Consider the following 25,792-nt stretch of genomic DNA (forward strand, 5'->3'; position numbering starts at 1 on the left):
CCATTCGTGCCACATGGCCTGCCCACCTAAGTCTTCTAGATTTAATTATTCTAATAATGTCTGGACATGAATACAAATTATGTAGTTCTAAATTATGTAACCTTCTCCACTCACCTGTCTCCTCATCCCTTTTAGGTCCAAATATTTTCCTAAGGATCCTATTTTCAAATGCTCTCAATTTATGTTCCTCTTTCAATGTAAGGGACCAAGTTTCACACCCATATAATACTACAGGCAAAATTACGGTTTTGTATATTTTAACTTTTAGATTCTTAGATATTAAACGAGAAGACAAAAGTTTATGAAGAGAGAAGTAACATGCATTTCCTGAATTAAGCCTACTTTTTATTTCCTCTTTAATATAATTTTCATTTGTTAATATTACTCCTAAGTATTTGAATTTGGAAACTGTTTCAAACGAGTTGTTATCAATAATTAGATTTTGATTATTACCTAACACTTGGTTTCGGCCTGTAAGCATATATTTAGTTTTCTCTTTGTTAACTTCCAAACCTATCTCTTTAGCAGTTTTGAAAAATATTTTAGCATTATTCTTAATTGTATTCACATCATCCCCCAGTAAGTCTACATCATCTGCATATGCTAACAACTGAGTCACACCATTTAATTTTAGTCCTTCTTTAGTTTCGTTTACCTTCCTAACAGCATATTCTAAGGCAAAATTAAAGAGCAATGGAGATAATGCATCTCCTTGTTTTAACCCATCATGAATTGTAAATTTGTCAGACATATTAATACCCACACGAATTTTACTTTCTGTTTCACTGGTGCATATTTTTATCATACTAACAAGCTTCTTAGGTATTCCAAACTCTACTAATATATTATATAATTTATCTCTTTTGACCGAATCATATGCTTTTTTGAAATCAATGAATAGCTGATGGACATTTTGATTATATTCCCACTTTTTTTCAAGTGTCTGTCTGATGTGAAAAATTTGATCTGTAGTTGATCTGTTGCGTTTAAATCCACATTGATAATCACCTATAATTTCATTAGCATATGGGGTTAGTCTTGTTAAAAGAATGTTAGATAATATTTTATATGTTGTTGAGAGTAGAGAAATTCTACGGTAATTATTGCAGTTCATTTTATCACCTTTTTTAAACACAGGAACAATTATGGATTCTTTCCACTGTTGAGGGATTTCTTCTTTATTCCATATTAAACAAATTAATTTATGAATTTGACAAATTAATGAATTTCCACCATATTTAATTAACTCAGCTGGTATTAAATCAATGCCAGGTGCTTTGTTATTCTTTAGCCTTTTAATAGCATCTTTAACTTCAGTCAAGTTAGGTTCTGGGACTAAAGGTTCTGCTGTGTGTACTTCATTCACTTCTGATTTATCTCCTACATGGACATTTAAAAGGTCATTAAAGTAGTTCTTCCATCTATTTAGAACATCGCTTGGGTCAGCTAGAAAATCACCGTCTTTATCTTTTATCAAGTTTACTTTAGGTTGCCACCCCTTTCTAAACTCATTTACACCTTTATATAAATCTCTGATATTTTTATTTTTGCTGTTTGTTTCAATTTCGTTAATTTTGCTTTTCAAGTAATCTCTTTTTTTACTTCTAAACGTGCGGTTAACTTCTCGCTTTATTCTATTATAATTGTTTAGATTTGTATCATCAGAGTTATTTAACCACCTAAGTCTAGCCTGATTTCTTATTTCTATTAGATTATGACATTCATTATCAAACCATGGCTTACTTTTTCTCGGTTTATGGTATCCTATACTTTCTTTAGCTGCTGATTCTATTGCATTACGTATGTGCTCCCAATTCTTATTTACGTCTGTTTCGTTTATATTTTCATCATCATTTAAATCCTGCAAAACATCAAATCTATTTGACAGTTTAATTTGGTAATCTTTCTTAATTCTTTCATCAGTAAACTTTCCTGTATCAAATTTTAGAACTTTTAGATTTTGTTGCTTATGATTTATCACTGAGAGTCTTTCTCTTAATTTAGCAATTACTAAATAATGGTCACTGGCACAGTCAGCACCTCTATGTGTACGAACGTCAATTATACTAGTATGCCTTCTCTTATCAATGAGAATATGATCTATCTGATTATGAGTTTTACCATCTGGAGAAGACCAGGTATATTTATGGATATCTTTATGTTTAAAAGTGGTACTTTTCACAATTAAATTCTTTGAGGTTGCAAAAGTAATCAATCTTATACCATTATCATTACTTAATTCATGAAGACTTTCTTTACCAATCGTGGGTTTAAATGTCTCTTCTTTGCCAATCTGTGCATTACAGTCACCTACCAGAATTTTCATATCATACTGAGAAAATTTATCAAAGACCTGTTCTAACTCTGTATAAAAATCATCTTTAGTATTATCATCTTTATCTTCCGTTGGTGCATGTATGTTTATTAAAATAATTTTACACCACCTACCCTGTAAAACTGCATATGATATCCTATCATTAATAAATTCTATTGTTTTAAGAGCCGAGATAATTCTATTATTTATGAAAAAGCCTGTTCCAAAATTATGATTTTCAGTACCACCATAGAAAAAAGTATAATTTTTAGTTTTACAATTCCCTTCTCCTGGCCACCTAACTTCCTGGACAGCTACTACATCTAATTTATACTTGACTATCTCATTAACTGTACACTGAAATGCCCCAGGCCGGTAAAGGCTCAGAACATTCCAGGTGCCTAATTTAATATTTTTCTTATTCCTAACGTAGATCTTATCCTTAGTCCAGGGACCTCCCAAAGTAGTCCCCACCCGGAGATCCGAACGGGGGACTATTTTATCTCCGGAATATTTTACCTTGGGAACATCCATGGCCTTATATTGCTGATTCTTGACATGGCTTTTTACAGTGCAGAGTTGTCAGCTCTACGCCTAACCCCCAATATGAATGGAGGAACTACTACACAAGACAAACACAAACACATTAGACAGCACAACTACTACACAAGACACACACAAACACTTCACAACTATAACACAATATAAACACAAACACACCACAACTACTACACAAGACAAACACAAACAAATTAGACAGCACAACTACTACGCAAAACAAACCTACTAGACAGCACAACTACTACACAAACATACTAGACAGCACAACTACAACACAAGACACATACATACACACCACCGATACTACACAAGACAAATACAGGGTGGGAAATAACCCCTTGCCAGGGGTCCACAGTAAAAAGCAACAACAATCAAAAAATCACGGAAACACCAAATGCTCCCCACGACAACTGCGGCCACAAAAACAAAATTAAAAGAAATCATGGAGGGAAATAGTAGCGAAAGTTATGCTAACTCCAGAGTACTTTTGTGTTTTCAAGTAAAAAATAAAGACATGTTGCCCCCCCTGGAAAAAAATACCTTCCTTGCCCCTCCCTGGAAAAAATCCTGCGGACGCCCATGGTATACGGAGAAGGCGCAGAAAAAGAGAGCAATGTTGATTGATAGTAACTAATTACTAATTATGTTATGTGCTACAGTGTTGAATAAAGAATGTTAATGTAACTGGTTTAGACCTGAATAAAGGCATTTTATCAGCACTTTTTTTTTTGCACCTTTTTGAAAACATTTTCAGAACTTTTTTTCCCCAGTCCCGACCATAATTTTGCACCTTAAAATCCGATCCCTAGTTTTGATAGTGCAGCTCGTATGCCCGGGATTTTAGACAGTTTTACGAAACCCAGTGGAGGCACACAGTCTACTTTTCATAATTTTTCATTAAATAATTAAAGATCGGATTGATCTTTACTTTTTTTATTGTATTATTTAATGAACATCTGGACGGCTACCAGGTAAAAGGTATAACCACTATTGGTTTGAGTTGCTGTTTTAAGTCCACTTTATGCACAGTAAGGCTAATCGGGACTGGACCTACAGTTTAAAGTGGGATCCGAACCACTTGTGCCTCCACCGGGTATCGAACCCGGGACCTCTTGATTACAAGGCAAAGACGCTACCACTTTTTTTTTTCTTTTTTAAATTGTGCTAACCGCTTTTTTTTTTATTCCTCAGATACATTTACAAGAAAAATCACTACAAAAATTGCATTGCTTTACAAATACAATACAAATTATATATTGCTAGTATCACAAAGAACATATTTATACAACAAATCCAATCACTCGCTCATATGCACATTTGTAAATACACTTCTATAAATTTTAATATTAGACGTTACTACTGAATTGTGATGACTTTTGACACAAACTTTTCTCAAAATTACATTCTTATGCAACACAGTAATTTACCATTTTTCTTTCATACAGTAATTTTACAGGTTTTGGATAACAATAGTTCTTTTAACATTCCATCAGCACCTTTAAAAAATGTGCAAATAATATTGTTCTTTTATCTTGAGACACTTTATGATATTCCTGTTTAACATATATTAAAAATTGATCATGAAAATCTATACCTTTATATATGCAGACAAACAATATATACTGCTGGACAAAAAAAACCGGACACTTGCATTTTTTGTGATAATGCATAAATTCTGATTCGAAGGTTAACTAAAGGTTGCAGAAATTATTGGAAATAAGAAAACCTGAATATATTCAACAGAAGGCAAATTAAAATGTATTGTTAATAAGATAAATTAGAACAAAAACGAAAGTTGCAGAAAACTACCAAAGAAAAAAGAAAAAAGGAAATCTTACCAATATTTTTTTTCATATTGTTAACTGGTACTGTTGGGGTATATAAGCTGTCTAGTAGCGGGTGTTACCTCCCCTGCCATCAATTACAGCTTGTAACCACCGTGGCATACTTCGAATAGGGTTGGCAATCACTTCTTGGTCCAATTGCTCCCATTCTTCTTGAATAGCACGTTTTAGCTCTTCAATTGTTTCTGGAACTATTGCGCGGTTTCTGATATGTCATTTCAGTCCATCCCAGATGTGCTCTATCGGATTTAGGTTCGGACTTTGTGGTGGCTATTCTAATCGCGTAATCGCAACTTCGTCCAAGTACTCCGTGACAATATTCACAATGTGAGGACGCGCATTGTCATGCATAAAAACAAAGTCCAGACCTATGGATGGTGCATATGGTACTGCATGATCTGCCACACATTCTGTAATATACCTACAAGCTGCCAGTGCCCCATTCTCTACAAACCAACTCTGTACGTCCTTGTAAAGAGATACCTCCCCAGACCACATGACACCACCGCCTCCAAAGGGTGTTATTTCAACGAAACAACATTGCGCATAATGCTCATTAGGTCTTCTATACACATGTTCACTCTCGTCTGATGAACGTAGGTTGAATTTTGACTCATCGGAGAATAAAACCTTATCCCACTGCTCCACATTCCAATGTAAGTGTTTTGTAGCAAATTCCAGTCTTCGCTTCCGGTGACGTGCTAACAACCTGGGACCTGCAGCTGGCCTCCGAGATGATAAACCACTTTCATTCAGTCTTCTATGAACTGTTCGTGAAGAAACCACAGCTCTATTAACATTTCTCAAATGCTGTGCCACAATATTTGAAGTCGTACGACGGTCTCTTAAGACTATGATACGCATTAAACGATCTTCCCGTGCTGTTGTGCATCGTTTCCGACCAGAACCCGGTCTTCTACCATAGGAACCAGTTGCATCATACCGTCTGAGAGCTTCATTGATAGTACTTTGTGCTATATTTAGCACCCTAGCAATATACGACCATCATCGCGAAGAGCTACTGCTTTTACTACCTCTTCACGTCTCATTTTCAAGCTAGCAAACTTACAATACACTTGCAAGATAAACACCAGAAATGACAATATCAATAATATCTGTTACTATGGTTACTATGAACCAAAATTCATGCCTCTCTAGACATTAAACAAAATAATACCAACAGGAATTGAAAATCAATAAATTAAAACAAAATTCCATGAAATTGATTTTAAGCCTACTAGGTGTTCCAAATAAGTAAATAAATAAATAAATAGATAAATAATAAACGGAAAAACTATGGAAAATGTTCAATAATGAATGTTCAATTGTTCAATACTTAACTGAGAGCGTAATTCATAAGTAATTGCAATTCAGATGTCAAATATTAAGGTGTCCGGTTTTTTTTTGTCCAGCAGTATATAATGTCCAACTAACCATTGTACACTACGCAATTTAGTACATGGAAAATACCAAAACGTAGGTAACATTATGTTATGCACAGTAAACGCATTGGGATGGGTGCGACAAATTTTTCCTAATAACACACACAGATATTTCCATGTTTCACGTGTCCGTATGCATTCACTTAGCCAGTGTGAAATCGAACCATTTTTTTTACACCTACCACATAGTGGGTCTTGTAACAGTTTTAATTTATGTAATTTCTCTTCCGTCACCACTATATCCTGCACCACACAGTACCACGCAGATTTTACCAAGGGCGATAAATGTGGTGCGTGAACATTGTTCCATATTTTGTGCCAGGGATGGGTTGGTTGATTAATCATTATCTTACAGCTAGGCAATGTTGCCAAACAACGTGACTGGTACAATTGAGATACTTTTGGTATTTCAAGAGGTTTCGCTGAAAGTAGTAGATAGCAAATTTCTAGCACTGATTCTTGTAAATATTTATACTGCGGTGGCACCGTTGCTATAACGATCGGAGACTGCAATGGTATGGTGTCCAAAATCTGCTTAAGTATCACGCCCGTTAAACTGTCTGGGAAGTTTACTAACATTGACATATCTGCTTGTACTCGAAGAGCCTGGCTTTTTAAATCCACGTGAATCAAGCCAAGCCCCCCGCACCGTACCGGCAGACATGCATTCTCGTGACTCACCCGCAACATTTGGTGTGCCCAAACAAACCAGTTTATCGCACTCCTTATCTGTACAAAATCCAATTTCCTCATCGGAAGCACTCGTGCCACAAACCAGAGCTTTGAACTCGCATAAATGTTTACAAAGGCTACCCTGGCAACCAAGCTAAGGGCACGAAGTTTGTTTTGTTTAAGCACACTTTTCAGGCCAGCAATACATATTGAATAATTTTGAGCAATCATTTCTTGTAAAGAGTGGGTAAAAATTATTCCAAGTATTTTCAGTGCATTTACTTTTTGAATTTTATCATTTTGATACGAGTGGTTTGTAACATCTAAGTGCATCCAGTGAGTTTTATTATAGTTAATCTTTAGTCCAGCCACCGAGCTGTACTTTTCTATCACATTTTGAAGTATTTCCATATCTGTCGGCAAATTCACGAACACCGTGACATCATCAGCATAACCTAATAATTTTATCGTTGTTGAGTGAATATTTAACCCCTGCAATTGCATTTCAAGTACCTTTAAAAATGGCATTAACGCTACACAAAAACTTATCATAGACATGGGATCACCTTGTCTGACACCCCTTTGTATAGGAAATGTCTTAGTTAAAAAACCATTGATTTTTACACACGATTTGGCATCAGTATATAAACTCTTAATCGCATTTACAAATTTTGGACTACAACCCATCCTTAAAAATACAGCATATACAAATTCGTGCTGCACAGTATCAAAAGCATTTTGAAAATCCAATGCCACTATACCATGGTGACCTTGTATGTTTGTATGTCTATAACTAGTTATGACATCACGAATTGTCTGTAAAACAGTAAAGATCGATCTATTATTACCATAACAGTATTGATGGACACCGATCATTCTTTCCATATAGGGAAAAAGACGACGAAGTAAACATCGTGCAAAAATTTTATAGTCCGTGCACAACAAAGATATAGGTCTATAGTGCTTTACTATCGTAGGGTTAGGAACTTTGGGAACCAGGACGATTACACCTGTGTTGCTCGTCCTTCCCAAGCATTGTTGATTAAATACTGCATTTATCCAGTCTGTCACAATATTACCTACAAGTGACCAAAATCTTTTATAAAATTCTATGGGAATACCATCTATTCCTGGCGATGAGTTATTCTTCATTCCCAGAATCGCTTCGTACACCTCAGCAGCTGTAAAGATCTTGTCAATCCGCAAGTTGTCATTAACAGAAAAAAATTCCGGAACTTGTTGTAAAAATATTTGTTCCTGAGCTGGATCATAACTTGTTCCTTCAAATCTAGAGTGATAAGCGCGGTAAAAGATTTCCTTTATGTCAGTCACATTACTATACTCTGAATTACCTTCGTCTATTATCTTATGAATCGTTTGGCGTTTTCCACGATTACGTTCTTGTAGAACATGACTAATATTTGCCATTTCAAGAGGGTCAAAAGGTAAAAGTTTACTACGTATTTTGCACCCACTTCTTTTTTGCGCGTGTAATTGCAACAATATTGCCTGTACTTGTTTAATCTTCTGTTGCACTTTTCCCCCTCTTACCCCTTCATCAGTTAGCTATCTCAACACTTTATAATAAAAATTGTATTTATTATTCCAATCCTGGTTCCTTTCCCTACTATATTGTCTACAAAATCGTGTGATAGCTGGCTTTAGATATTCATCCCACCACTTAATTATATTTATTTGTTTCGCCCTTAATCGTTCCCAATACTTCCATTTCCCTTGGAATTTGTCAGCAAAAAGTGGATCATCAAATAAAGATACATTCATTTTCCAATATCCATACCCATATTGTATATTTGGCAGTTGCATATTTACCGCCATTATAATTGCACTATGATCTGAGAAGCAAGTTGGCACCATAGTAACATTAGTGATATTAGGGATAATTGCTGGTGAAACATAAAATCTATCTAACCGTGAAGCACCCCCATCCTTTACATATGTGAAGCCTGTACTTGTTGGGTGCAAAGTGTCCCATGCATCTTTCCATTGAAACCCAGTTACTAACTGTTGCAGCGCATTGGATGTATTAAATCCTGGGCGCTGGTCTTTTGGCAACAAAACACAATTAAAATCGCCTCCACAAATAATATGTTGCTTATTACCTTGAAGTTCCGTCGCTACTTCAGTTGCGAAAAATCCATTGCGTTGCTGCCTTTGATTACTACCAGAAGGTGCATACAGATTATATATCCACAGGTTTTCCACTTGTACAGTTGTAATTCTACCACTCGGATGGTATTCTACATTTGATACAGGTATATTGTCTCGAACTAATACAGCTGTTCCTTGCGCTGAATATGTGGAATTATTATAGACAATATAACTAGCGGGTAACTCATAATTAGTTATTGCTACTTCTTGAATGAGAGCAATATCTATAGCGGACTGAATTAGAAAGTCCCCCAATGCACTTTGTTTTGTTTTGTTTTGTAGTTTGTTTATGTTTATACTAGCAAGTCTAATGGTGGTAAGCATCACTATGGATATGTAAACACTTGCTTTTACAATACTGTTAAATATATACATTGTTTTACTGTTGTTAGGTCTACCTTACACACAAAGATTCTTAAAATATAACAAAAAAAAATAGCTATACTTTATACTCTGGCGATGTATAGAATATTTCACACCAATCACCTGATCAAACATCATATACTGAAATTTATTCATATTAATCGTGGCTAAATAAAATATTGTCTCTTGCGCCATATCGTTTATGGTATTCCAATCTAGGTTATTCGTGACAAGTAATATAAATACACACCAAAAAGTACCCGTTACTAACATTTCTGTTAAATATATCTTTTAACTTAACCCGTAAACAAAACCTTCTCTTACACTCAATACCAACAAAAAGGGGGTGAGAGAAGGGAACATGAACACTTCTAGTTAATAACACATCTTTTATGTCAAATGTTGGATAGCAAAAGTACTTACAGACTTTCTGTAGAGCCATTCTTCATATGTTTATCATCAAGAGCAAGGGTTGTTTCCAGATTGTTGGGTACACTTTGGGACAGGTTATCCCTCACTTGCGAAGGGGAACGTTGTTCACTTGGTCTCTTTGCTGGAGGGCCATTGATCGATTCGACGCGACGATTCCTCCTCCGTCTCTGCCTCCCCACTGTAGGTGATGATGCGATCTGCACTGATGAACGTGCTGGAGACTGGTCCCTGGTAGTCATCTGCAAGGAATTTTCATCTATTGTCGGTGCATCTTCAAGTGTTTCCCTTGGTTCTCTTTCCTTAACAGTGTTGGTGATCGGTAAACTGGGATCCTCGTCTTTGGTTGACACTGAACTCTCCATACATTCTTCAGTACTTTCCTCATTTGACGCAATTTGTTCTTTTCTGGTCGACATTTGTGGAACACCCTGTATTGTCTCATCACTGACACATGCAGGTGGTTCGTTTTGTTTCTTGGTCGTTACACCCGAGAGTATTGTAGGCTCACTGGTGATCACTTCTGTGCTGTTCAGGTTATACGGGATGGGTCGGACTTTTCCTGCATACGAATTGTCACCCACTCTTGCTGATGATCGCTGTCGATTGGGGCATTGATTGAAGAAGTGTTCCTGGGAATCGCACGCTGCACAAGTCTTAGCTTGACCATTATGTGTGACCCAATACCTCCCTCCACTTATAGACACGTAAGAAGGTATTGAACGGGTCAAGGTCATCTTTACAATTTTTCTGCCCGTACGTACTGGATATATATGATCATCATTATACTTCTCATCTACTAATGTATGTATGGTTCCATATTGGTTCAACACTACTCGTATCGGGTCATCGTCTAATTCACTTGGGATCACATGAAGTCGAACTATTACTGTTGCACTGTCCGCCCATGTCATTAAAACCTCATGGGCACCTTCCGAATCATTATAAACATAACATCCATTCGATTGATTCAACAACCGTTCACACACAAGCTTCGAAACTAGCTTCAGATACAAACATTTTCTAAAGTGATCTAACTCGATACTCACGACCTGATCCGGTGTTAGTTTCAATGTGTCGTTTATCCATTGGTGTAATCCCGTCGACGTGGGTTTGTCTCTGATGTTGCTGAAATTAATTTTCAGAGTGTTGACTCTTTTAATCGCCATTTGACGTCTACGTATTAAACTTCCACAAGACACTTACGTAAAGCACTGGCTACGCGTACGCGTGATCGGGAGTTGTACGAGCAAGCGTTCGCACAACTTCCTTGTATCGCCTCTCTCGCCAGACTGACCACTGAGCCATGGGGGAGGCCCTGTATAACCACTATGTTTTTATGTGTGATTGCACGTGTGTGTTTATATACTTATTAGATTGTGCATTGCTGAATATTATATTCCCCTATACGTAGCTACCCAGTTGAGGAGAGACCGTTGCTGTGGAAAATTCCAGGTCTACCCCGACTAAAAGGGGGCAGGTTTTAAGTAACCAAAAAAGAAGAAGAAGAAAAGTAAACTTTTCCCCATATTTACAACGACGATAAACATTCGTGTCTGAGGGCACAGGGCAACCGCTATCCATTGGATAGCCCCTGTCTCTCTAGCCTTCGGTAGTTGTGTAAGCTGCTCCCCGCTTCCCTGGTTTAATTCCGGCCCTCTGGATTAATTCCCTTCTTTAATCCTTTCAAATCTCTCCTTCCACACCTCTCCCTGGGTGCCTAGCGAGCAGATTATAATAACGGCGGAATTATGAAGGGGGGGGGGGTTACACATAACATTTGTATTTTTAGTCCCTAGGTTCGTTACATATGTACTGTACAGAGAGTGAATAAACAACTGGTAAAAAGCTGTGCTATTGCTCAGGGAGTTTAATTCAACAAATCATAAATTATCTTGGAGGATTACATTGGTTTATTATACGTATACTGTTTTTATATACATATTTACATAGCGTTTGCACATGTGTCGTGCTTTGACCAAATCAACATAACTCTAAATCAATAAGATGCGTACCTATGGCTTACACCATTGGCACTTCCTTTACCGCAGAGTTAGTAAAACTATCTCTGCGGGCCTATCCTCGACTTAACGATATTCCGTACTTTTCCTTGCGTTTTCTTACGCCTTTACTTCTTTTCTTTTTGGGCATCAATTTTCTATGCGGAAATATCTACATAACAAAGCTCTTCTAAAGGGGACTTTGGGACAGCAACAGGGGTTGGCTTACACCAAATGCTACATTCTTATCATCAGTCTAGCCACCACAAGTGGACTAAACTGGAGGACAAGTTCCTCTTCGTCGTGAAGGTGGGAAATGACTTTTTTTCGTTAAGCCCAACTGGCCTTTTTTTATAGTCGGGTTGGAAGTCCGTGGACGTTCACCCCGTAGGACTAAGGGAAGCTAAGAACAGGGGAATCTAATAGCTATCCAGTAAAAAGCACAAGCATTAACATAAAAAAGTACACACATAGAAACATATTAATTGACCCTACACCTTGTAGCTGGCCAGCAATTAATTAATACAATACTACAAACCAGTAATGGTCGATCCGACCATTACATAGTTTAGACCATTTACTTATGGTGGCTAGACTGATTGATAGAGAAATAAATGTAGCATTTTGTGCAAGCCAACCACTGTTTGAAATCCCTAGTTCCCTATTAGGACAGATTTTGCATAGATATACGAATATTTCTGAATCACATCATAAAGCCTATCGAACTAAAGTAAAGATGCAGCGTTAAACGCAAATAAAATGCTCTCTACTAGTTCGACTAGAAGTCACCGTTGGCGATCGGAATATCGTTAAATCGAAGGTAGGCTGCAGTAATGCTAACTCTGTGTAATTGGAAGCACCAATGGTGCAAGCCATAGGTGCGCAGTTGTTTATTTTAGAGTTTTTTGATGGATTTGAAAAATGTACCTGTGAAAGGCGATCTTTAAATATGTAAATAGTAACTATTATAATAAACCTATATACCTCCAAGATAATGATTTTAAATTGAATTAACTCCCTAAGCAAATATTGCCAATCATGTTCTGTATTTACCAGTATGTAATGTGTTTCTTGAACCTAGGGACAGGTTGAAATGTTTTATGTGTGACCCTCGTTCTGAATTTTCGTTCTGTTAATCTGCTGTTGAGGAACCGTGGAAGAGATGTGGAAGGAGAGAGATTGAAGGTGAAAAGAAGTAAAAGAGGGCCGTAATTAAGAAGGAGAGAGATTGAAGGTGAAAAGAAGTAAAATAGGGCCGTAATTAAGAAGGAGAGAGGGCACATCATTACAATACTGGTCATGTTGTAACACTGATGAAAGCTTTGAATTTTGTGATTGAAAATTTTCCATTATGTGGGTTTTTTCCTTTCTTCTATTTTTATTTTGGTTGTTTTCGTCTCTTTTCCTCCTCTTGGATTAATCGCGACGATGTATAATGACCTGAATGATGCGTCAAACACAATGTTACCAGGGTTCGAACCTGAGACCTCTGGCTTCGTAGAGTGCTACTCTGACAACCCCGTTACGGAGGCCGGTGGGAATTTGTGTTTTCCAAAAGTTACCAGGGTGATGTTTTTGGCGGTGATACTATCCAGTAGACTAGAAAATCCTTAAACTTGATTCCTTTGTAGATTCAATTTCTTTAAAGCTCATGATAAACAAGGTAGCAAACGACATTTATATCTATCTTCTTGTAACGGACTTTCACTATTATAAGTTCCAACCAAAGGGCGAAGAGCACGTAGGATGATATCATGTGTAATCCTTGTGATTAAGCAATGGAATGTGCTTTGTTGCGAGACTGAAATCTGTCAGCTTCAAGTTATTTGCTGTTTCTATCGTGAAACAGATAAAACCATCCTTAGGGGAGATATCGCATTTAACGTACTTTTAGCTTTCAAAAAGCTTCATAAAACTATTCAAAGTTATAAGGTATTCTTAGTGATCATCACCATACTACCGATATAAGGCGTCCCCGATGGCGCAGTGGTAGCGTCGTCTCCTTGTAATCAAGGGGTCCCGGGTTCGATACCCGGTGGAGGCACAAAATGGTTCGGATCCAACTTTAAACTGTAGGTCCAGTCCCGATTAGCTTTACTGTGCATAAAGTGGACTAAAAACACCAAATCAATCAATCAATCATACTACCGATATGAGAGGAAGTATAGAAAATTATGTCAAATAAAGGATTTGATCATTACTGGCTATTGAACGATTATGTATTGCTCAAGGAACGTGGGGATATTCGCAGACAAGTCTCAATCTTGCACCTCGGGAAACCCCGGTTTCCATTTTAGACACCAACCCTATTTCCGTACGTCATTCTTTGTATTTTGATGGTTGGCCTTTTATACAAGCCACGCATTGTTCGTTATCGCCAGGGTCGGCGCCAAAGGTTGACAAAGGTGGGCACTCACGTTTAAAAATTTATCTGTCCGTTTATTTGCCCACCTCAACAAATTAAACATTTATGCTTTTGAAACATGTTCTGCCATAAATGTTCATGTTTTGATCTGGAGTGTGTTGTCTGTAGCAGTATAGAAACAAAAAGTGCTTTCAGGGAACTCATGTCCCCGCTCAGAGGGAGTAAATTCAAAGAGACAGGACCTAATGCAGCAAAGCAGAGAATCGAGGACGCAGACAAGGATGAGAGAGGGGAAGAGAATATGGAGGAAAAAACAGTTGGAAAGGAAATTGGAGCCCTGTATATATATCAGGAGTGGCAGCAAGACAGAAAGTTGAACATAGGAAGAGAGGTATAGAAATAGAGGATATAGGGAGACGAGGATTAAAACAAAGAAACAGGAAGGAGGAGAGAGAGAGAGAGAGAGAGAGAGAGAGAGAGAGAAAGATAGTCTGTGACAGGGCCTTGCCATTCTAATTTATGTGTTTGTGTGTATGTGTAGGGGTGTAAGGGGTGACCCTTTCCGAAGACACCCAAATGTCCAACCTTCTCATTTTGCAGACTAGTGAGGCTCTGGCGTCTGGACTCAGCCAGTATAATCCTCTGTGGGGCTCGTGTTGTGTTGTCCCTATATGTTTGTGATTGTCCGTTCATCCATCTCAGTTTATCACCATTCACCCTCATCCTCGCTGAAAAGCGAAGTAAAAAAAAACTAGATCAATCAATCAGTCAACATGTGTGTTTATATGTGTGTGTACTGCTCACCCGCTAAAATTTTCTCGCCTTATTTGCGCTTGTACAGTACAAAGTACTTTTCCACTTGCATAACTCGAAAACAACACATTTCGAGGCATATTTTTACATGGACTTTTTTTTTGCCTGTCTCTGGTTGTGGAATATCTTTTTACTACAGGGGTGCGCACGGGGGGTGCAAGGGAGCAGTTGCCCCTCCTAATATTCTCACTTAGAAGTTTAGTGTAGAGAAATCTTATTTATTGCCGTTATTAAACAATATTATTCTCTTTAAAAAATAAATATTTTCAAGCCGACGAAAGTTCCAACCAACTTAATTGGACTATCACACTTCGTTCTCCAGCAAATTACTTGCTATCAAGACACGCATTCCATTCGTTAGCGTGTGGTCACAGAATAAATTGGCCACACATTGGAAATGAATAAATTATGTGTAGTCGTTTTGAATCATGTATATATGTAAATGTCTGAACCACAGAGAAGGAAAATAAAGAGGGAGGGAAACAGATAGTTTTGTGCCACAGAAGCTGGAATCCTAATAGAGTGATTTTCGGTGGGTCCGGACAAACACACTACGTACTCCCCTCTTTAGTACCCATCAATACAATAAAACAGTGACGTTGACTCAGGTTTTCTTTCTCCGACTGAACTTTCATGAAGGCTTTTCCCATTCCTTAATCAGAGGGTCTGCGCACGCCTATGCTTTTTACAGCACATCTTTGTAGTTAATAAAGTAGCAACGTTGACATCCACATAAATACAGTAAGTATCTGAAAGGAATGCTGGGTAGTATAGCTGTGGGCCTCGTACAAAGTGAGTTTGCTAAACAGCAAGAGTCTCCTCCTAGCACAACTCCAATTCTAGTCACAACACCTATCAAGATTAAACAGCCGATTGTCCGTGTGCCAAGGGATTTAAACTTACTTGAATGCCGAGAGAGCTAGAATGAAAGATTGCGTTGACAACTACCAACGCACCTTCGATGTGAAGAAAACCCGATCCGCGAATGTTGCTTCTTAACCATTTCAAAAATTGCCCAATTAATCGTCGATCACGGCACCTGGTTTAGGCGTGACTTTATTTGGCGAGGGAGAAAACGAGAACTGCAGCGGACTAACGGGATCCAAATAGGGCAAGGGCCTCGAGAAGTTGACGCCGGTTGAATGTCTTCAAGATGGATGCCCATTGATGTTCTTCGCCCCTGCCTCTGTGTCCTTATTCATCCACGTCCACCTTCCCATGCGAAGCCTAATCTTGAAATATTACCGGTAAAATTTGCAAGTTTAATGTTGTTTCTTGGTTTTTATCAGTGGGGGCGGGTCGTTACCATATTCGTTTATTGTTTTGTTCTTCCCTCGTAACAAAGGACATTCTACGCAGTCGAATGGTTATCCGTAGGACAAAGCATTTAATGGCCTAAAATTGCTAGAAAATGCCAAATAAAAAATAATTGATGACATAAGTAATAGGAAAAATTACCCCAAAATGTTCCCTATTATTAGCTCCTTAACAGGTAATGAGGTAATATTAGAGACAAGTTTAATGGATGATATTGCAAAAATGTTTATATTTACTAAAACTCGACAAGGAGGGAAATGCGCCCTGGACACCCGGCGCAAGAAACAATAATTGCAGAATTTATGCAATTTAAAATCAATTTACTAGAAAATTACTCTGTGTTGTTTTTGAAAACCTGAATTGCAGTAGGCATGCACAATAAATCTGAATTAAAATGAGAAATAAAAACTTTGCGGATATTTTCAAATTAAAAAGGTTGTGTTGGTAAAAACTTGAAGCTCCTATTGTTTCCATTGATGCAATTGGAGCCCACTGAAAGCAAGCAGTCTCTCGGCTTTAATTCTCAGTCAAGAAGAGAAAAATTGTCACATGAGAAAACTGAACCCTCTCCATTAAATACGTTTCTTGCCAGTGTCGTATGTAACATTTATCCATCTTCTTTTCAATCCCATCATCATGAATAACCTGTACGACAATAAAATAACCAAAAGACACATAAACATGCACAGACTAAGCGTAGCCATTAAAATAAAAAGGGAAGACTACAAAGTCATCGCTCGTTTGTTCTCATCGGTAAAGAACTTCGTGGGTTTCTCTCAGGGTGGAGGACCAGCAGTGAGTCAGTCATCCGGCTATGCAAACAGAAATCTAATAGCGGCCTTGGATTGGACAACAGAGATCCAGCGCCCAGCCTGAGCATATGGAATATAACGACCTCTTTCACACCTGCTGCTTGCCTTGACCGATAGAAGAAAAAAACAGGCGTAACCGATGACTGGACATTAATTTCTCTAACGTATTCTCCCTCCAACGGGGTTTCTTTGTCAGGTACTGTGGGACCCATTTCCATTCCTGAAATTATTTTCATAATGCAGGATTCATATTTTTAAATGAAAATGTTTTGATACTTAAAATAGTACCATCGAACTTTTAAATTAATTTGTCTGGTTACTTTTGTAGGTTGGAAGATGAAGGTACGCACTCAGCTTATACGAGTACGAGAGAACAAACGCGAACCTACGTGCCGGAGTGTTTAGCACAGCGCGGGTCGAAGCTGGGGTCTCGGGTTCGAATACCGGCACTTATTATCATTGTCGTGATTAGCCAACAACTGGCAGAAAAGCGACGCTAAATCAACAAAATCAAATCAAACACCAGAACAAACGCAACGAGATAGTTGTTTCTTCTGTGGGACATTTTTCTAAAGAAGATTCTAGGTAAATTTAATTTTAAATTTTATAATACTTTAAGTGGAAAATAAAACAGAGATAAGCATGCGTATGTGCCATCTCGGTGACCCAACACGTTGGGTTTTCGATTTATGATTTTGTCATTCAAGGTTCCGGGTTTGAGCCCTGCCTGAGCATTTTTTGTGAATAAATAACTGGTTTTAAGCACAGATATGTAAATAGAAAATGAATCTGCAGCTTATTATAGGGGAGCTCAAGAATTGAACTTTTTTCCCAGTGGTAATATTTTCTGAGACGTCTTAATTGTTTCTGCTTCTTCTAAAACAGATAGACAAGATTAAAACGGGAGAGAGAGAGATAGAGAGAGAAACGATGGAGAGAAACGTATAGGCCTAGAAGCAAAAAGGAAGGAAGACAGAAACAAAACCGAAAGAAAAGAGCATGAAGGAGAGAGAGTGAAGTGACAGCCACGACGAAGAGATTATCGGAGAGTGAAGATATAATAAAATAATGACAGAAGTCAATGTTGTTCGATAACAACCAAACAACTCGACATACCCTTTCTTTATTCCATAACATATTCGAACATAATACACTTATCTTCAACAATGTATCTTCTATGTAAAGATCGTAGATAAATATATATATATATTACTTAAATTCCACTCTGAACATTTCAAATTATTACTTTCACACATCCATTCCATTTTTTTAAAAAAAATACCTTTTGGTGCCGTTTCAACATTTCTCAATTTTGTTCTTTTCACACAAACGAGACTTTTATTTACTTTGAAAAACTCCAGAACATATACAATCTTACATAAAATTCTAATTACAAACGTTTAATGAAAAGCAATTTTGAAGTGAATAAGTTATCACTGAATTTTTTAACAGCAAACCGCTATTCAATACTACGATTGCTTCAGGAAACAGTATAAAATTGTTCGAGGATGTAGTGATAACGTTATCAGCCTTCTTCTGTACATTTGCTGTACAAATCATGATTACTCTTGTAAATCTTGTTATTGCTTGTCAGAAACTGAGAGATGTTACATAACCAAGTAACGTACAGTTAGGCTATAAAAGGTTTAAGTAACTTGAGTTGTTTTAAAGTGGGAAAAAACAAAGCTTCACCATTTGAAGTTTTACTTACATCTCTTCGCTGTGCTTGACATGAGCTAAGATGAAATACATACAAGTGTTCCCCTGTGCTTAGCACCACGCCATGAAGGCGTATAGGGGGTGTGGGGGTAACGCCCCACACTTTCTTGATCCGGTCGTGAGTGGGGGTGATGTGATCAGCATCACGCCCCTGACCGCCTTTACCCCCCAGGGTTTCCCCCAGGTACCCATGTTATTCGACGCTGGGTAGGCGCCGGGGCCGCTTCCACCGTTAGAAAAGTTCCCGGATTTGAACCGGCCGGGGATCGAACCCGGGACCTTTAAGTGTTTGAGAATTTTCGTAGGTCGTGTAACTTGCAGAAAACTAGAATTCTAAAATACTTTCCTTTCAATTAAAGTTTCCAAGAAATAACCAAAGGAAGGAAATCATCTTCATAAAAGTAAAACTGAAAATTGATAAAAAAGGATTTTGCAGAAATATCAGTCATTACTTGTTTTACATTGCCGCATTCCCATCATGATTTTTACGTCATATGCTTTCAGTATAAGGGCGATACGTATATGTTACTGAAACGAGGAGAACGCTGATAAGTATCCTGAGAGTTTATGCTGACATAAAGACCAGGAGGAAACATTTTACAGCTTAATGGCATAGTTATACCAGCAAATTATGTCCTTTGCGATATGGTGCTTAATATCTGTGGTTTCCAGCGGTCACTACACTTAACATTCAAGGAATTTTCTTCACATCATTAGAACAATTCGATTTTTGCCTGTGACGAACTTAGTGAAATGATAAGCGGGGGCATGAATAGTTGAATGTACTCAATACTCTTCAAAGAGGAGAGAGATACGTATGAGAAAATTGCCAGGTTTCAGCCATGAAAATATGAAAATTAAACATGGTACTTTTCCTACATGAAGATGTGAAACTTTTACTATTTTTTTTTTAAATCCAGTTCATTCTAAGTTCTAAATATTCTTCATACAGAGATGAGCTATTCGGAACTAAATCTATAGTTTAAAATGAGATAAAGAAAGGAAAGAAAATGTTTTGGGTAATGGAGCAAGCAGTGTATAATTGTTTTTATTCTTGGATATTTTTCTACACTGAATATGAATTAACATGGATCTAAAATAACCAAGAAAAAATAAAACTAATTGCCTTACTTATGCTTCTTATATAGCATACTGGCTAAAGCTTTGATATCAACTTGCCCAAGGTTCGATACCAAATGATATCTCGATTTCCTGGTAATGTTTTAAAGATAACCTTTATTTATTTATTATCGTTTCATATGTGGACTTTTTTCACTATTTTATTACTTGTCCCCATTCCAGCTCGCAGCAGCATTTTATAATGGCATAACAGTGTCGGTAATTAGGGGGCCGTTGGAGGGTGGTTGCCCCCCCCCACTTTTTCCACTTTTGCATAAGCACTATGTTAAACCATATCTACCAATGGAAAGTAAACTGTCCTTGCCCCCCTTCAGTTTTTGCCTTGCCCCTCAGTAGTGTAATTGGGTTGTTTCAAAGTCGTACTTAGTAGGTATTCTTTTTTTTTTATCAATTGAATATCACTTTTTGACATATTTTGACAATTTTTTGTCGATGTTTTAGCGTTTGACGATTTTTCAGTGCAATTTTCACCGCATCTCATTTTTTTCCCACTCGTACTTGGTAGGTATGCATTTGTAGCCTTTTTTTTATCAATTGAAAATCAGTTTTTGACATATTTTGACAAATTTTTGTCGATGTTTTAGCGTTTAGCGATGTTTTTGTAAAATTTCCTATTTTTTTTTCCCACTCGTACTTGGTACGAATGCCACGATCTTACGTGATATAACTTAACCTATTTATTTTTTTTTCGTGCTAAACTACACGAGAGCCTCTACGTGCTTTGACCTACTTTAGAGTAGAACCATAAAGACAGAGCTGCAACCGAAAGTGAGGCTCGAAGTGAGGCTCGGTGAGGCTCGACTTAATAGTTTGCTCTTGTAAGACATAAGCCTTATTTTCTCGCAGTGTTGCCAACATTTTACTCGAAATAAAATCACCAAGGTTTTTTTCTTGGTCTAACCTATGTTATTGAACTGCGTCGTCACGTCCAAACCTGCATGACTTCCGAACACTATTGGTTTTATTCATATTTTTTCTTACGTATAGGTGTATATGATGAATCCCCAAACAGATTTTTCCTAAGTCTTACTGTTTCCAAGATAACCCCACTTCCGGTTGCCATTTTGGATTTCTGAACATAGGTTCTATTCATATTTTTTCTCACGTATAGGTGTACCTGATGAATCTGCAAACAGATTTTTCCTAAGTCTTACAGTTTCCAAGATAACCCCACTTCCGGTCGCCATTTTGGATTTCCGAACATAGGTTCTATTCATATTTTACTTACATATAGACGTACGTGACGAATCCGCAAACAGATTTTTTCTAAGTCTTACCGTTTCAAAGATAACCCCACTTCCGGTCGCCATTTTGGATTTCCGAGCATAGGTTCTATTCATATTTTACTTACATATAGGCGTACATGACGAATCCGCAAACAGATTTTTCCTAAGTCTCACCGTTTCCAAGATAACTAGTAGTACAATCAACCCGGTTCACGGACCGAAAATGAGGCTCGGTGAGGCTCGGTGAGGCTCGCCAAACCTCAAAAACCCACTTTCTCTCCACGTTCCGCGCCTTATTTATTGCGCTGACGATGTTTCACAGTGTAGAAAACAGCACCAAAACATCAAAAACTCATTTTGATTATTTGGAGCTCACCAAAACCTCAAAAACTTATTTTTATTAATTGAGGTTCACCAAACCTCAAAAACTCTTATTTTTTTTCTATGTTCAGCGCCTCATTTATTGCGCTGACACAACATGATGAGTAAATAATGCAGTCTCTTATTCTTGAAGGATGAATGCACCTTATCGTAATTTTCCAAGCCCCGGTCAAATGTTTGTATATCGTGACCTTTGTAAACCTCTCTCTCGGGAACGATGTGCCACACACACGCGCGTGCACGCCTATATTGTGACGCAAACAAACAAACAAATAATATTTTTTTTAAGATTCCTGGCCCCTAACCCCACTTCCGGTCGCCATTTTGGATTTCCGAGCATAGGTTCTATTCATATTTTACTTACATATAGGCGTACGTGATTAATCAGCAAACAGATTTGTCCTAAGTCTTACCGTTTCCAAGATAACCCCACTTCCGGTCGCCATTTTGGATTTCCGAACATAGGTTCTATTCATATTTTTTCTCACATATAGGCGTACGTGATGAATCCGCAAACAGATTTCTCCTAAGTTTTACCGTTTCCAAGATAACCCCACTTCCGGTCGCTATTTTGGATTTCCGACCATAGGTTCTATTTATATTTTACTTACATATAGGCGTACGTGATGAATCCGCAAACAGATTTTTCCTAAGTCTTACTGTTTTCCAAGATAATCCCACTTCCGGTCGCTATTTTGGATTTCCGAACATAGGTTCTATTCACATTTTACTCACGTATAGGCGTACGTGATGAATCCGCAAACAGATTTTTCCTAAGTCATGAATTGGAGGGTTCTATGGCAACTTATATTAATTCTCGTAAGAGAACAGAAAACACAAAAAAAAAAAAAACAATACTGTGGTCACTACAACAAATAGTTTTCTTCAACCCCTATCCAACAAACCAAAAAAAAATCATCATCCTAACTAGAACCATGTAACTAACATTGTGATGACTCATATTAAATACCTCTTAATTGTATTACTTATAAGGGTATACTATTGCACAACGTTTTTGCAACAAGTTATTACGTAACATTGTGATGACTCATATCTAATGCCCTTTGTTGTATTAACTATAAGGGAGTAAACTATTACACAACATGTTGCAACAAGTTATGGCGTAATGTGATGAGTCATATCTAACGTGGCGTCTTCTGATTGGTTAATTATTACAGGTGTTTTCAATATGGTCCGCGTTTTTATTATATAAGACGGCATACACTGCAGATTAGTCAGTCTCGTGAGAGCAGTCGAAGAGTACGGACGTCCTGTTGCAGCGCTCCTCGTTTTTGTAAAAAAAATAGGTATTTAACTTTCTTTGAAGCTACATACCATCTATTATTTCAAGTTGAAAGGTGTTTCACGTGGTTTTTCATAGTAATTTCGACCAGATTGAATTTTGACGTGATCGTGCATTTTCTATTTCACCTCAAGAAATTCTATATAAATAACATACCTGAAAATTGTATCGCTATATACTAGACTTTTTGATTTCTGTGATTTTCGAAAAAGCAATGGCATCCACCACCAGTTTCAATCGTAAAAATGATAAAACTGAATGTGTTACTTGTGGGAAGCTAATCTCAAGGAACAATTTATCGGTACACAGGGCAAGATGTAGCGAAACAGGTTCGAGAATTAATCGTTCGTCACCTTCTAAGTCTTGTGCTCGATGCGGAAAGATGATTAGCATTACAAATTTAAGTAAACACCTCAAAATTTGCAAACCATCGACCGAACAAGGAACATTGAAAAGAAAAATCGATGATCCAGGAACCGAAGCTTCCACTTCCAAGCAAATTAAATTATCCAATGAACGCAAACCAATTAGATCTGCATTCAACGACCAACTCCAGGATTTTTCAATTAAGTCAGAACCAGGCCGTGACATCCTTAGTTTCTTGGATGAAACGAAAACATCTGTACTAAATATTTTGAAAGATAAACTTGAAAACAACTCTATAAAAGTATACGTTGTTCTGTTTTCCGAATACGAGAAAGTTGATGGCACAACGAGTATTTTTTATCATCGTACAAAAAATCAGACTTTTTATTTTGCTGACGTCGAAAATTTGGACAACTTCTATTATAAAGTTTCTAACGAGCTGGTTAAGAAACATGACGATTTCGAGGCTAAAGGGTCGGGATGGTCTCTGTGTGGAAGTCCTCACACATTAACCGTTTACGTGAACCAATTCTCGCCTCTTCGTGCATCTAGCTACGTTCCTCTTCCACCGAACATTCAACACAAGAGGGCTGTGTTAAATATACAGAACAGCGATAACAAGTGTTTTCTCTGGTGTGTGTTGGCTGCACTGCATCCTGTTCATTGCAAAAATAATCCAGAACGGATTTATCATTACAAGCAATACGAGTCCGAATTTGAAAGTGTAATGTCTGACATCGAATACCCGGTGACATTGTCGGATATAACAAAGTTCGAAAATCGTGCAGGAAAACGCATCGCTATTAATGTATATTCCTTTACGTCAGATAAATATCTTGTACACCCCGTCAGGATAAGCGATATCGACGATGACGATGCTTGTGTGATTAATCTTCTTCTAATTTCCAACGAGGATGTTCATCACTATACGCTAATTTGTTCACTATCACGTTTGGTCAGAAGTCAATCAACCAAGCATGCAAACAACATCGAAGTTTGCCCGAGATGCCTAACCACGTTCGACGATCGTGACCGACGTGATCATCAAAATCTTCATAGTCGTCAAATTGCTCTGGAGAAACTTGCCGAACATAAAATTTATTGTGGTGACAACAGACCGGCTAGAATGTTGATGCCCGAAACGAACGAAGTCGAAGAATTCAAAATGCACAAGGCATTGTTGGAACATCCTGCAATCATCGTCGCAGATTTCGAGGCGTTCCTCAAACCACTCTCCTACTGCGAACCGGATCCTGAAATTTCCTCCACAACGCCGTACCAGCTTCATCAACCCAATAGTTTCGGCTATGTTGTTGTGCGACGTGATAAAATAAATGAAGCATATATATACCGCGGGCCAAATGTAATCGAACACTTCCTGGAAAAAATGGTGGAGGAGGTTGAGGTAATTGGTAGCGTACTGCTTACATCAAAACCGATGACACCTTTAACTGAAAATGAACTTCAAAATTACAATTCCACTGAGGTGTGTCCGGTATGTGATCAAAGTTTCACTGATGAGAACAAAAAAATATTCCACCACGATCATTTCAGCGGAAACTACATAGGTGGAATTTGCAACACGTGCAATCTTAAAACCCAGAAACCTAAATTCATCCCTATATTTTTTCACAACGGAAGCGGATATGATTTTCACCACCTGGTGAGACATCTTGGCTACGATCCGAAACGTATAGGTGTCTTGGCCGAGAATGAAGAACGCTATATTAGTCTCAGCAAGCAAGTGTTGATTCCGGGAACGAAAAATACAATCGAGATGCGCTTCCTGGATTCGTATAGATTTCTCTCTGCAAGTCTGGATGCTTTAGCGAACAAACTCACCGACGATCAATTTAAAATAACTAGAGCTAGTTTTCCCAACGTAGACATAGAACTCGTTAGACGTAAAGGGATTTATCCTTACGAATATGTTAGTGATGGTTCTAAATTTAACGACGACGCTCTTCCACTTCCAAGAGAATTTTACAGCAGACTCAGAGAGAAAGGAATCGCGGAAGAAGAATACCAACACGCGCAACTCATGTGGGAGAAATTAGAATGTACGACACTCGGAGACTACCACGACGCATACTTAAAACTGGACGTGACGATACTCGCGGATGTTTTTCAAGCGTTCAGGAAAACGGCAACGAATATTTATAAATTAGATCCAGCGTATTTCTACAGTCTACCGGGATTAGCGTGGTCGGCAATGTTATTCCAGACAAAGGTCAAGCTGGAACTGATATCGGACGTTGACATGTTGCTATTTATCGAAAGAGGGATACGAGGTGGAATGGTGCAATGCGTACAGAGACATGCGAAAGCTAATAACGTACACATGAAAGAAGATTACGATTCAAATCGAGCATCGAATTACATCTTCTACGCTGACGTTAATAATCTCTACGGACATGCCATGGTTCAAAAACTTCCTTACGGGGGATTCGAATGGTTAGATCCCACTTCGATAGATATTATTCATTTCGACGATAGCGAGTGTGGTTTCTTCGCAGAGGTAGATCTCCAATTCTCCGACCACCTGCACGACACGTT

The sequence above is a fragment of the Lepisma saccharinum genome, chromosome 6 (assembly GCF_977018435.1).
Source record: "Lepisma saccharinum chromosome 6, izLepSacc3.1, whole genome shotgun sequence".
Classification (NCBI taxonomy): Eukaryota; Metazoa; Arthropoda; class Insecta; order Zygentoma; family Lepismatidae; genus Lepisma; species Lepisma saccharinum.